The 14,608-nt window shown below is 37.7% G+C and overlaps 1 protein-coding gene across 2 annotated transcripts in view; it reads right to left on the bottom strand.

The window, feature by feature from the left end:
• Positions 1–14,608, bottom strand: part of PUS7L (pseudouridine synthase 7 like) — a 78,424-nt gene that overhangs the window by 25,641 nt on the left and 38,175 nt on the right. The window lies entirely within an intron of this gene.

Here is a 14,608-nt window from a genome sequence, read left to right on the forward strand (position 1 = left end):
CTCCCTCCCTCCCTCCCTCCCTCCCTCCCTCCCTCCTTCCCTCCCTTTTAGTGATGGTGATTTTTCTCTGGTGATGTGACTGAATTTCTTTCTTTTTATTTTTTGTGTATTCATTGTATATTTCTTTGTTTAAAGTTACCACAAGGCTTGCAAATACTATCTTATAACACATTATTTTAAACTGGTAACAACTTAATCCTGTTGGCATAAGGAAAAAACAAGAAAAAGAAAACTACTAAAGGCTCTACTCTTTAAGTTTGTCCCCCAACTTTTTAACTACTGTTGTTCTTATTTATAGCTTACTGTACTACCTATGTCTTGAAAAGTTGTTGTAGTTATTATTTTTGATTTGTTCATTGTTTAGTCTTTCTACCTGAGATAAAAGTAGTTTATCAGTTACAGTGCTATAATATTCTGTCTTTTACTGTGTGCTTTTGTATTACCAGTCAGTTTTCTACCTTCAGAGGATTTCTTAATGCTCATTAACATCCTTTTATTTGTCATTGAAGTACTCCCTTCAGCATTTCTTGTAGGACAGGTCTTGTATTGATGAAATCCCTCAGCTTTTGTTTGTCTTGGAAAGTCTTTATTTCTCCTTCATGTTTGAAGGATATTTTTGCCAGATATACTATTCTGGGTTAATTTTTTTTTTCTTCCAGTATTTTAAATGTGTTATGCCAGTCTCTCCTGGCCTATAAAATTTCCAGTGAAGAGTGTGCTGCCAGATACAGTGGAGCTCCATTGTATATTATTTGTTTCTTTTCTCTTGCTGCTTTTAGGATTATTTCTTTATACTTGACTTTTGGGAGTTTGATTATTAAATGCCTTGAGGTAGTATCCTCTGGTTAAATCTGCCTGGTGTTCAATAACCTTCTTGTACTTGGAAATTGATGTCTTTCTCTAGGTTTGGGAAGACCTCTGTTATTATGTCTTTGAATAAACTTCCAGCCCCTATCTCTTTCTCTACCCCTTTTTAAAACCAATTACTCTTAGATTTGCTCTTTTGAGCCTACTTTCCAGATTCTGAAGGCATACTTTATTTTTTTTTGTTTATTTTTTTCTTTTATCTTCTTTGACCATGTATTTTTAAATATCCTGGCTTCAAACTCATGGATTCTTTCTCCTGCTTGATCAATTCTGCTATTAAAAAGAATCTGATCCATTCTTCAATATGCCAATTACATTTTTATGCTCCAGAATTCTGCTTGATTCTTTTTAATTATTTCAATCTCTTTGTTAAATTTGTCTGATAGAATTCTGAATTCCTTCTCTGTGTTATCTTGAATTTCTTTGAGTTTCCTCAACACAGCTATTTTGAATTCTCTGTCTGAAACATCAGATATCCTGTTTCTCCAGAATCAGTCCCTGGTTCTGATAAAATTTGTCTATCGGATTTGTCTGATAAAATTTTTCTGATAGCATTCTGAATTCCTTTTGTGTTATCTTTCATTTCTTTTAGTTTCCACAACACAGCTATTTTGAATTTTCTATCTGAAAGGTAAAATATCTCTGTTTCTCCAGAATTGGTCCCTGGTTCCTTATTTAGTTTATTTGGTGAGGTCATGTTTTCCTGGATGGTCTTAAAACTTGTAGATATTTGTCTGTGTCTGAGCATTAAAGCATTAGGGATTTATTGTAGTCTTCTCATTCTGGGCTTTTTTATATTCATCCTTCTTGAGAAGTCTTTCCAGATGTTTGAAATGATGTGGGTATTGTGATCTAAGCTGAATCAGTGTTAAGGGGCACCACACGCCCTTTAATATTGTGCTTCTTGCAGACTCACAGAGGTACTGCCTTGATGGTCTTGGAAAGGTCCAGAAGATTTCCCTGGATTATCAGGCAGAGACTCTCATTCTCTTCCCTTACTTTTTCCCAAACAGATTCTCTCTCTCTCTCTTTCTCTCTCTCTCTCTCTCTCTCTCTCTCTCCTCTGTTCTGAGCCAACTGGAGCTGGGGGTGGAGTGATGCAAGCTCTCCTGTGGGCACCAATACAGGAACTGTGCGAGGTCAGATCTGAAGCCCGCACAGCACTGGGTCTCACGCACAGCCTGCTGTAACCACTCCCTGGCTATCACTTGCAAGCTCTACAATCAGCAGGTGGCAAAGCCATCCAGGTCTGTGTCCCTCCTTTCAGGATGGCAATTTTTTTCAGGACCTGGGTGAGTCCAGAACTGCCATCTTGGAGCCAGGAACTAGAGTCAACAACCTTAGAAGTCTACCAGGTATTCTATTGTACTGAGGCTAAGCTGGCACTCAAATCACAAGATGCAGTCCTTCCCACTCTTCCCTCCCTTTCCAAAGTCAGAGGAGCCTCACACCATGGCCACTACCACCACAGGCCCACAAGAAGTACTGCCAGACTACCACTGATGTTCCCTTAAGGCCCTTAAGGCTCATAAGTCAGCTTATGCTGAATGCTGCCTGGCCTGGGACTCACCCTTCAAGACGGTGGGCTCCCTTCTGACCCAGGGCAGGTACAGAAATGCCATCCAAGAGCCAAGTCTTGGAATCATGGAACCCAAGAGCCCACCTGGTGCCCTACCCTTCTGTGGCCAAGCTAGTACATAAGGTGCAAGACAAAGTCCCCTTTACTTTTGCTTCCATTTTTTCCTCAAGCTGTAACCAGGGGAGTAATCTCATCATATAACCACCACATCTGGGAATGTGCTGAGTCTCACCTGAGGCCAGCGAGTCTCAGAGGCTCACCCCCTTGATGTAGTATCTGGGTATTGCTGCTGGTTATTCAGGGCCCAAGGGCTCTTCACTTAGCAGTTGATGAATCCTTTGAGGGACTAGATCTTTCCCTTCAAAGCAGCAGGTTCCCTTCTGGTGCAGCATGTATCTAGAAATGTCATCCAGAAGCTGGGGCCTGGAATGGGGGGCCTCACGACTCTGGCTGATGCCCTATCCTGCTGTAGCTGAGCTGGTATCCAAGATGCAAGATAAAGTCTTCCCGTTCTTCCCTCTCTTCTCTTTAAGCAGAGGGAAGGAGTCTTGAAGCCATGAGCCGTGGAGCCTGAGGATAGGGGAGGGGCAATGCCAGCACTCTGTTGGTTGCCCCGCGAGTGTGTCAGTAGGTCGCATGCTCCCACAGTGCACTGCCTCTGGGTCCAGTTCCACATTAGGACTCAGCTAGGAGTTCAGGTGAGTCCTTTCAATCTTTTCAAATTGCCCTTCAAGATTATTTAGGGCCCAAGATCACTTTAGCTCACAATGGCAAGGCTTGTGGGTACTCAAGTTCAGACCGCTGGGATCTGTGATTCCCCTCTGGCTAAGGCTGATTGAAATGCTCTCTCTGTGGGTGGGCATCAGCTGAATTTGGTCCAGTTTTGTTTTCTGCTCTAACAGGGCAGCACTGAGTCAATCCCTCTCAAGTGCTCAGAAACGCTCTCTACACCATGCCACCACTGCCAGAGAATGGGGAAAGAGTGGTGTTGGTGATTCATGACTGTTTTTCCTACCTTTTCAGTACCTCTTTCAGTTATGTGAAGTTAAAGCCAGGTACTGTGAGTGCTCACCTGATTTTTTGTTCTTATAAAGGTGCTTTTTTCATGTAGATAGTTGTTAAATTGGTGTCCTTGCTGGGGGGCTGGAGACCATCGGTGGAGCTTCTATTCTGCCATCTTGCTCCACGCCCCTCCCCTAACTCTTTATTTTTCAGTTTCTATGTCACCACCTTAAGAAAGTCCTTCCTCGAACTCCCTCTCTATAGTCACTTTCTACTTGCATCAATCTGTTTATTTATTCTGTAATACCATATTAATTTTTTTTTTTTTTTTTTTGAGACAGAGTCTCGCTCTGTCACCTAGACTAGAGTGCAGTGGCACAATCTTGGCTCACTGCAAGCTCCGCCTCCCGGGTTCACACCATTCTCCTGCCTCAGTCTCCCAAGTAGCTGGGACTACAGGTGCCTGCCCCCACGCCCAGCTAATTTTTTATATTTTTAGTAGAGATGGGGTTTCACTGTGTTAGCCAGGATAGTCTCGATCTCCTGACCTCGTGATCCGCCCGCCTCGGCTTCCCAAAGTGCTGGGATTACAGGCGTGAGCCACCGCGCCCGGCCTAAAATTGATTTTTTAAACTTACTTGTTTCTTGTTTGCCAGCCCCCTCCCACCATCTTCACTAGAAGGATCATTCTCTGTCTCGTTGATTTCTGTGTCTCCAGCTCCTACAGAAATATTTGACATATAGTGGGCACTCAATAAATATTCCTTAAATTAAATGAAATACAAAGCATAACTTTTTAAGTATCTGTTTCTTTATCTGTATATTGGATACAACATCTGTACTGTGAGAATCAAGAAAACAGTTGTGAGAACCCTCTATTACAGCACCATTACAAATGTATAATTACAGTTGTACATAAAATATTAGAAATAGAGAATTGCTAAGTTCTTCAACAGTTACCTCCCAGGCTGTGAATTCTTTGAGGTCAGGAACCATATCTATTCCCCTTATCACTGTTTACTTTATGCTTAGCCTAGTGTCTGCCATGTAAGTAAATACTTGTAGAATGAACAAATAAACCAATCAATGAGCATAGCATCTCTCTGCCTCCAGAGAGACTTTCATCTACATGGAATAAATTTAGTTGTAGTCCTTCACAAAGAATTACATCAATATTATTGTCTTCTATTCTTCATTTACTCAGTCATAAGAATTATTGAGTACCTACTATGCACCAGGCACTGTGCTAGATGCTGAGGATACAATGATAAAAAACCACAAACCAATAATGTCCCGGCTCTCATGGGACCTCACAGTACCTGTGTTTTTGCTATGCTCATTAAGCATTTCTACTCGTATTAAATTATGGTTGAAAAATGCTTCCACTCTTTCAATGTTTTGGGATTTAATTTTTTATGTTTGTAAATATATGGCCAGTTTCCATAGACTGCTACATTGGCAATGAAAACAAGTTTTATTCTATATTCTCCATGTATATAGCTCATTTTATATTATATAAAATATCTACCTTATGAATTAACATAATTCTTTTATATCTAAACATATTTTTTCCAACTTACCCTGTCATGGATGGAGGGAAGTGAAGTGTCCTAAAAGTAGTATATTTCTATTTTTCCTTCTATTTATATAATACCTGCTTTTGGACTGATGAAACTCCTTTTATTCAATGCATAACTATTCCAGCTCATTATAATTTTGTAATCTGGAAGTTTTAGCACTATAAAGCATCCTTGTCTCATTTAATGTATTTTGACTTGAATTCATTCTATACTGATATTAACATTATGACCTTTACTTTCTGTTCATAGTTACCTTTGTTCACAACTTTATATATGATCGCTTTGAATCATTTGTTTTAAGTGAGCCTGTATACAGGATAGAGTGAGATTTGCTTTCTGCTATGATATGACATATATATGGCCTCATTTTCCTCACAGTTTTATTTTAAACTGACAGTTTGCATCAGAAGCCAAGATGGAATTAGACAAGCAAAAGGTTTTGGGGGCTAATGACTGACAGATAATGAAGAGAAGGAGCAAGTGTAGGCAGGAAAAGCCTTCAGACCATGGTATGGGTCTGAAACTTAAGAAGAGGGAGGGGAAGGAAACGGGGAAGGAAAGGACAGTTGGGTAGGAAGATCCTCTGACTGCAGTGCAGCTCTGAAAAAGTCATGGCCAACCTTACAGGGAGCTCCAGAACAAAGACTGTGCATTAGAGAAGTCTCACATTGGGCAGAGATGTGGCCTTAATATCCCTGCCCTGCTAAGCACTGGTGGAGTTGCAGGAGAGAACATGTCCTTGTCGTCAACGCTGCAGTACAACCTGAAAGTATGTAGGTGACTAAATGCAGGCCTGTAGCTAACTGCATGCCGCCTGCCACTCTCACTCTTGGAGAAGTATTTGAGTGAAAAATTGCCATGGCTACCACACACATTTTATAATATTTTTATTCATGTATAATTTACATTCAGAAATGCACAGATCTTTAGTGTGTACAGTGTAACAAGTTTTGACAAATTAATAAATCCATTTATCCCATCTCAAACAAGGTACCAAACATTTCTTTCACACGAAAAATTCCCTGTGGCCCTTGGATCAAATCAAAACTCCTTTCCTCTGCACACTGGCTTCTCCTCCCCTCCTACAAACTGAGGCAACCATTGTTCTTATTTTTATTACCATAGTTTATTTTGTCTGCTTTGAACTTCATATAAATGGAATCATAGCACATGTTCTGTTTTGTTTCTGGCTTCTCTTATGTAACATAATGTTTTTAATATGCATGCATGTTGCATGATCAGTAGTTTAAAATTGTTTTTTATTCCATTATGTAAATACACCGTCACTCGTTTATACATATTACTTTTATGGACATTTGGGTTGCTTCCAGTTGTTGACTATTATAAAGTTACCATGAACATTTATTTATTCATTTTTTTTTTTTTTTTTTTGAGACGGAGTCTCGCTCTGTCGCCAGGCTGGAGTGCAGGGGCGCGACCTCGGCTCACTGCAACCTCCACCTCCCAGATTCAAGCTATTTTCCTGCCTCAGCCTCCTGAGTAGCTGGGACTACAGACGCACGCCACCACACCCAGCTAATTTTTTGTATTTTTAGTAGAGACGGGGTTTCACCATGTTGGCCAGGATGGTCTCTATCTCTTGACATCATGATCCGCCCGCCTCGGCCTCCCAAAGTGCTGGGATTACAGGCATGAACCACCGCGCCCAGCTACCATGAACATTTTTTATCCTTCTTTTGGGTAGACATGTATTTTCGTTAATCTTTGGTAAATATCTAGTTTGGAATTACTGAATCATATTGCAAGTGTATGTGAAATTTATGAGAAAATGACAATTTTCCAAATCATTTGTTCCAGGGGTTCCCAACTCCTGGGCCACAGACTGGTACCCAGTTGTACTGGCACTGGACTGTTAGGAACCTGGCCAGATAGCTGGAGGTGAGTGGCAGGCAAGCCACCATTACTGCCTGAGCTCCTCCTCCTGTCAGATCAGCGGCATCATTAGATTCTTATAGGAGTGCAAATCCTATTGTGAACTGTGCATGTGAGGGATCTAGGTTTTGGGCTCCTAATGCCTGATGATCTGAGGTGGAACGGTTTCATTCCAAAACCATCTCTCCACAACCCCCAGCCCCATCCATGGAAAAATTGTCATCCACGAAACCAGTTCCTGGTGCCAAAAAGGTTGGAGACTGCTGATTTGTACCGTTTTTCACAAACAACAGGCTATCAAACACAGGTTGTGTTTGGTTGGCATTTAATCTAATCTGTATATCAATTTGGGGTAAACCATTTTAACAACATTGAGTCTTCCAGTCAATGAACATCATACCTCTCTCCATTTATTTAGGACTTTTGAATTTCTCTCTCAGAAACGTTTTGTTAACAGTGTAGGGAACATGTAATCACTTGTTAAATACACTCTGAATTGTTTTATATTTTTATACTATTGTAAATATTATTGCTTTTAAATTTTCATTGCTCAATTATTCATTGCTATTATATAGAAATAAAGTTAACTTTTGCACATTGACCTTTTAGTCTGTGAACTTCCTAAAAGCATCGATTACTTCTGGCTGTTTGTTTGTAGATTCCTTTGTGTTTTATATGTCCATCATCATGTTGTCTTCCAAAGATAAAAATTTATTCCTTTCCAAACTTTATGTATTTACATGTAATTTCTTTTCCTTACTTTACCTCCCTGGCTAGGACGTCTACTATCACGGAAGTGGTGAGAGCAGACATTTTTGCTTTCTTTCTGATCTTTAGGAGAAGCTCTTCAATATTTTAACATTAAATGTTCTCTTCATTATGGATCACACTTTCTTCCTTCATTAAATGCCTTATTTTAAAAATTCAATTCCAACATTGAGTATAAGATATCAGTGGTGGTTTGTTTTATTTCTCAAACAGTACAAGCTCTTTCCTTATTTGGCTGTTGGAAGAAAGGCTGTTTATTCTGATTCTTTCTAGAGTTTGAGTTGAGCTTAGGCTGGCACACAGTTTAAGTACCCTCAGAACGGGAGCTAAAATGGCTCTCTGCTTAGCCATAAAGAATTCATGTCAGCCTGCGGCAGTGCCATGTGCCTGTAGTCCCAGCTACTTGGAGACTGTGGCAGGGGGACTGCTTGAGCCCAGTAGTTTGAGGCTGCAGTGCCTTATGATAATCACACCTGTGAATAGGCAGCGCACTCCAGCCTGAGCAACATAGCAAGACCGTGTTGCTAAAAAAAAAAAAAAATTCACCCTTGTAGTCAGTCCATCAAGCTTTCCTTAAATCCAAGACCCTCTGTTAATTCCATAGGAAAGTATAATTTTTGTTTTGTCTCAGAGATTCTTGTTAGCACAAACATAAAGGTCTTTTGTAGTCTTGTATACCCTAACCCATTAACATTTCATTTTATTGTTTTTCTTCCATTTGTGGGTATCTGTTGTGTGTTTAAATCTTCATACTTGTGAGAGCTCAATTTTGTTCTAGTGATAGTCTTTGTTTTTCCTTGCTTTCCTCATTGTCTATTGTTACCTGTGCTTCTTTCAATTTATTTCCATTTTTCTGATGATTTTGCTTTTGTCTTTTGCATCTTTCCTAAGATCCACTATCTCAGGTTTCATCTCCTCCTCCTTTTGTCTTGTCGTATCTTTCCTATATTCTTTTATACTTGATCCATTTCTTTTTTATAGTCATCCTTTATAAAAATTATTGTTTTACAAAAAAATTGTAAGTGTTTATCACATTTTTTATCTTCTTTATGGCCACCTTTGTGTAGTCTGTTGGTAAATCTTGTTGCTCTCTTCCACATGTTTATCTTACAGTATCTATGTATTGAGGCCGTGCCAATATCCTTTATTACTTGTAATTCAATGAGTTAAATTTCCCAGACCAGCTATTTGCAGGAAGATCTTGATTAGGAGGGAGAGGCCAAGATAATCTTCCAAGCTTTATAACTCAAAGATTCCCTCTTCTACAAATATAGCACACCATTGTTTGTGATGCTTTGTTTAGCCCCAAATCAGGTTCAGCAGGGTTTCTGCTGCCAGTTTTGCTTACTTAATTTTTTACACCCTTGAAAATAAGCAAATTAACTTTTTTTCTTTAGAAAAAGCAATTTTTGCTGCTTTTGAGATCCGCTATTATTGAACAGTCTTGCCACTTTTTTCATTCTCTACTATGCAAATTTTCAGGTCTCATCTGCTCTTGGTAGCTCATAGATGTTCGTTAAATTTGCTTATATATTGTTTGTAGGTTTTTTTTTTTTTTTCCAAAGTCATTTTTCTCATTACTTTTGTATGATTTCCAGAAGGGGGAAAAATCCCCACTTACACAGCCATGTTCATATCAGAAGTCACCTAAACATGTTTTGGCAGAAATCTAAATTCTAACTCATGTCTCATAAGACAGTGTTATATCTAGTCTCTTGAATAACATGAAATGTAATTGTAAATGCAGTAGTCAAGGATTGAAAATGCTAAGTTTGCTAATTTTTCTTATCAAAGAACACATACAGAGTATTTCCCAGTAGTTCCTACTAAAAGAAATTCTATCAACTGCAATTGCTAGAGCTATTCAGCTGATTATCAAAATACTTTAATTCGTCATCTAAAAAGTGATTGCTTAATAAAAGTAAGCATTCTAAAACTCCAGAAATAGGCAGAGTGAACTGTAGGGTAGCCTCCAGCTTTTCTTAGTGCACTAAGTCATGCAAGTATACCTAGTAGAGTTACATGAGCTATGAGGGGTTATAAGTGCAAGGATATATTTCCCTGTGAAATTAGAGCAGGCATTGAAGTTGAAGGATGGCTCCTAGTGAGTTTTCTTTGGGGAACACTAAGTAATCAGCAGTACAAAGGTCACAGAAGTATCTTATGAAGCCAACCAACCACCTATGGCTTTCTGTGGCTGTGGAACTGATCAAGTCCAATGAAGACTGAGAGCATGGGGACATGACCAAAAAGAGAGAGGAAAAACAAAGGAGAAACACACAGGGCAATAAACAGCCATTTTTATATGGACATCATATTTTATAACATTATTTATTTTTAATATATCCTGAAAATGCAGAATGGTTAAGAATAATGAGGAATCTTGCCTTCAGCCGCTTCCTCTATTTTATCCGACTCCATATAGGGTATTGCTCCCCAACTTTTTCCCCTCACATGAAGAAAATGATAATTGTGTCACTCTAAAGTAGACTGGAGAGGATTAGGGGTATTAGTGGGGAAAAATGATTACCTTTCTTTACATAATTATAAGAAAAACAAAATACAACTACTAGGGAAGATATTAAGTATAGAATTTGTATAAAATTTCAAAATAAAGTATTTTTGAAATTTTAACGGGACATTCGAGCTTGCTTTTCTGACCATAATACTTTAATAGTGGGTTTTGTGTGTGAAATGGCTACATACACTTCTTGGTTAAACTTAGGATTAAAAGAATAACAGGCAAAGTGTTTGTGAGAGTGCCTAGCAAATGGTAAATGCTATTTAACTGCATATAAAATTTTGTGGAAAATTTTAAAGTCTTCTTTTAGAGTCATTCAAAGTTCACAGGAGTTGAAATGTCCTCCAGGTTCATCCATATGGTGGCAAATGACAGAATTTCCTTTTTTTTAAAAGGCTTAATAGTATTCCATTGTGTATATGTACCACCTTTTCTTTATCCATTCATCTGCTGATGGACACATAGGTTGGTTCCATATTGTGAATACTGCTGCAATAAACATGGGAGTACAAAGATCTCTTCAACATACTTATTCCATTTCCTTCGGATATATGCCCAGTAGTAAGACTGTTGAATCATATGGTAGTTCTATTTTTGATTTTTTGAGTAGTCTCTATACTATTTTCTATAATGACTGTACTAATCTACATTCCCACCAACAATGTACAAGGATTCCCTTTTCTCCACATCCTTGCTAAGATTTGTTATCTTTCGTCTTTTTTTATAATAGCCATTCTAACAGATGTGAGATGACAGTCACTGTGGTTTTGATTTGCATTTCCCTAATGATTAGCGATGTTGAGGATTTTTTTCAAATACCTATTGGTTATTTATATGTCTTTCTTTGAGAAATGTCTATTCAGGTCCTTTGTCCATTTTTTAATCGTTTTGTTTTTGTTTTTGTTTTTGCTATTACTTTTGGATATTAACCCCTTACGGTACGTATGGTTTACAAATTATTTTCTCCCATTCTGTAGGTTGTGTCTTCATTCTATTGATGGTTTCCTTTGTTGTGTTCATGGTAATCACCATGGGTTTTCTCATAGACTACCTCCCTAGTACATTTAAAATGCAAGTTCATTGGCTGGGCACGGTAGCTCATACCTGTAATCCCAGCACGTTGGGAGGCTGAGGGGGGTGGATGAAGAAGTCAAGAGATCAAGACCACCCTGGCCAACATGGTAAAACCTCGTCTCTACTAAAAATACAAAAATTAGCTGGGCATGGTGGCACACACTTGTAGTCCCAGCTACTCGGCAGGCTGAGGCAGGAGAATTGCTTGAACCCGGGAGGCAGAGGTTGCAGTGAGCCAAGATTGTGCCACTGCACTCCAGCCTGGTGACAGAGTGAGACTCCATCTCAAGAAAAAAAAAATATATATATATATATATATGCAAGTTCAATATATGTGTTCATGTGTGTGCATCCGCATGTGTGTGTGTGTGTTCCCCAAACCCCAAATACAGCAAAGCAAAGAGAAAACAGGGCAGCTTTTAAAAACGAACCTGTTTCAACAGAGCTGAAAGGATTATTAACAGATTTAGATTTAGCAGTTTCCTCAAACCAAAGGATGTTTTATATTTATTCTTGCATTCTAAAAAATTTATGACACATAACAATATAAAAGTCCTTAAAATTTATTGAAAGTGTAAGTAATATTTTTAAAACATATACTCATGTAACCAAATTCAGGCCAGAAGATAGTCTGAGAATGGAAATTTACATTCCAAACTCACACTGAAATAGAGATGCAAAAATCCTAAACAAAATATTAACAAATAATATGACTGATCTCAGAAACAGTATTGAGTAAAAGAAGGAAGACACAAAAACACAGACATGTACAATTCCATTCACGTAAAATTCAAAGTCAGACAAAACTGTATATTTTTTAAGAAAGAATACATGGGTGGGAAAGCTATAAAGAAAAGTAAGAAAAGTATTATAAAAGTTGAAATAAAACTAACCTTGAAGTTGAGGACTTGTGATTAAAGAGGTGTTCATGGAGGATTTCTTGGATGCAAAAGCTGTCTTCTATCTTTGAGGTCTGTGGTCTCATAACGTAAGAAATAGGTGGGGGGACTCTTCCTTATTTTTTCTAATCTCAGGAACAGTTTGTGTAGACTTGAATTATTATTTTTTTGAATGTCTAGTAGAACCAACCATTGAACCCATCTGGGCCTGACTTTTCCTATATGGAAAAATTTTAGACTACTGGTTCATTTAATGATTACAGGATTATCGTTATAATATTCACATAACACAATACTGTTAAATTATATTTTTAAATGAGTTTTCCATTTTATCTAAACTTTCAATAATATTGGCAGAAAATCATTCATAATATTCTGTTATCTTTTTAATTTTTATAGCACCTATAGTGATTTCCTTTATAATTACGATATCCGTTAGTTGTAATTGCATTATTTCCATCAGTCTCACTACAGGTATGTCAGCTCTATTAGTATTTTCAACAAACCAACTTTTGGATTTGCAGATACTCTCTTTTATTCTGTTTTTTTTTTTTTTTCATTCATTTCTGTTTTAAGTTATACTTTCCTTCTTTCTTTTGATGTTCTACTTGATGTCATTTTCCTAACTTCTTTAGATGGGTGCATAGCTACATAATGTACAGGCTTCCTTCTTTTCTAGCATAAGCATTTATGAATGTAATCTCCCTCTACATGCTGCTTTAAGTGCATTGCACAAGTTTTGACATGTAGTATGGTTTAATCATTGACTTAAAAATATTTTCTAATTTCATTATGTCTTACTTGACATCTAGATTACTTAGAAGTGTATCTCTTCACCTGTAATCCCAGCACTTTGGGAGGCTGAGGCTGGCAGATCACTTGAGGTCAGGAGTTCGAGACCAGCGTGGCCTACATGGTGAAACCCCATCTCTACTAAAAATACAAAAATTAGCTGGGTGTGGTGGCACATGCCTGTAATCCCAGCTCCTTGGGAGGATGATGCAGGAGGATCACTTGAACCCAGGAGGCAGAGGTTGCAGTGAGCCAAGACTGTGCCACTGGACAGGTGATAGAGTGAGATTCCATCTCAAAAAATAAAAAATAAATAAGTGTATCTCTTAATTTCTGATATATAGATAGTTTCCTGTTATCCTTTTGTTTTTCATTTCTAGTCTAATTGTGTTGTGGCAAAAGAATATACTCATATGGTTTCAGTCATTTGAAATTTTATTGCATATGCTTATAGTCCAGGGCACAGTTTCTACAAATGTTCCATGGATGCTTTAAAAGAATAGAGGTTCTATGGCTGCTAAGTATATTGGTCATTCAGTATATTGTTAAAGCTGCCTTTAAGGTTTTTCTTTTTATTATTGATGTTTTGCATATTCACTATGATGTATCTCAATGTAGTTTTTTTATTTTATACTGCTTGGGATTCACTGAACTTCTTAAATCTGTACTTTACTGTCTTATTAGTTCCAGATAATTATCCATGTTTTCTCTTTCTCTAGTTTCCTAAGTGCATTCTATATGTGTCCTCATCTATAAAATGAAAATAATAACAGTACTCATCCCACATGTAAGTACTTGTTGATAAAATATAAAATGCTAAATACACAGTACTCAATGATTGACAGCTATTGTCATTACAGCACTTAAAATGAATTTTCCCCAACTTTCCTTAATGTCATAAAGTTTTAGAAATATGCAGATAAATTCAGAGATAAGCAGAAATTACATAATCACTAGCTAGGCAAAGTGGAAAATTGAAGCACTTTCCATTAGAAATCAGTAGAGCAAAGTGGTTATCATCATGGCCCTAAAACCAAAAAGGGCCAGGTTAAACTCTCTTTACAACCTGGAGGAAGCTACTTAACTTCTTCAAGCCCTAGAATCTTCATTTGTTAAATGACAATAGTTATCATACCTGACAGCTCGTTCTAAATTTTAAATGAAATTCTATAATGCATTTAATATTTCAATAAAAGGCAAAGAGGTAACTATTACAAAAGAAAGAGCATTATAATGATACCCAATTTTAATATTCTAAACTCTCTATGAGGGGAAAGAACTATTTTAGAACTTTCTTGAGATGAGTGTTTACCAAATAAATTTGCTAAGGTATATTTGCAGTATTCACTCAGCATTTTTAACCCTGTTACATGTCAGGCACTGATAGGTGCCAGAGGTATAAAGATCAATGCTCCTGAATAATTCACAGTAGATGATCCAGATATTTAACCAAATAAGCACAATACAATGTGAGCAATGAGATGGTAGAGAACTATACAAAAGGCTATGAGAACACAGATTTCACAGAAAAGACATTTAATATAAGCAGAGATGTTCCAGCCAATGGGAAGGGGAGGTTAAGGTGTATAACATGGGAACATCTGCTATACAGGCTGAGCATCTCTAATCTGAA

This window comes from Papio anubis, chromosome 9 (genome assembly GCF_008728515.1).
Source record: "Papio anubis isolate 15944 chromosome 9, Panubis1.0, whole genome shotgun sequence".
Taxonomy (NCBI): Eukaryota; Metazoa; Chordata; class Mammalia; order Primates; family Cercopithecidae; genus Papio; species Papio anubis.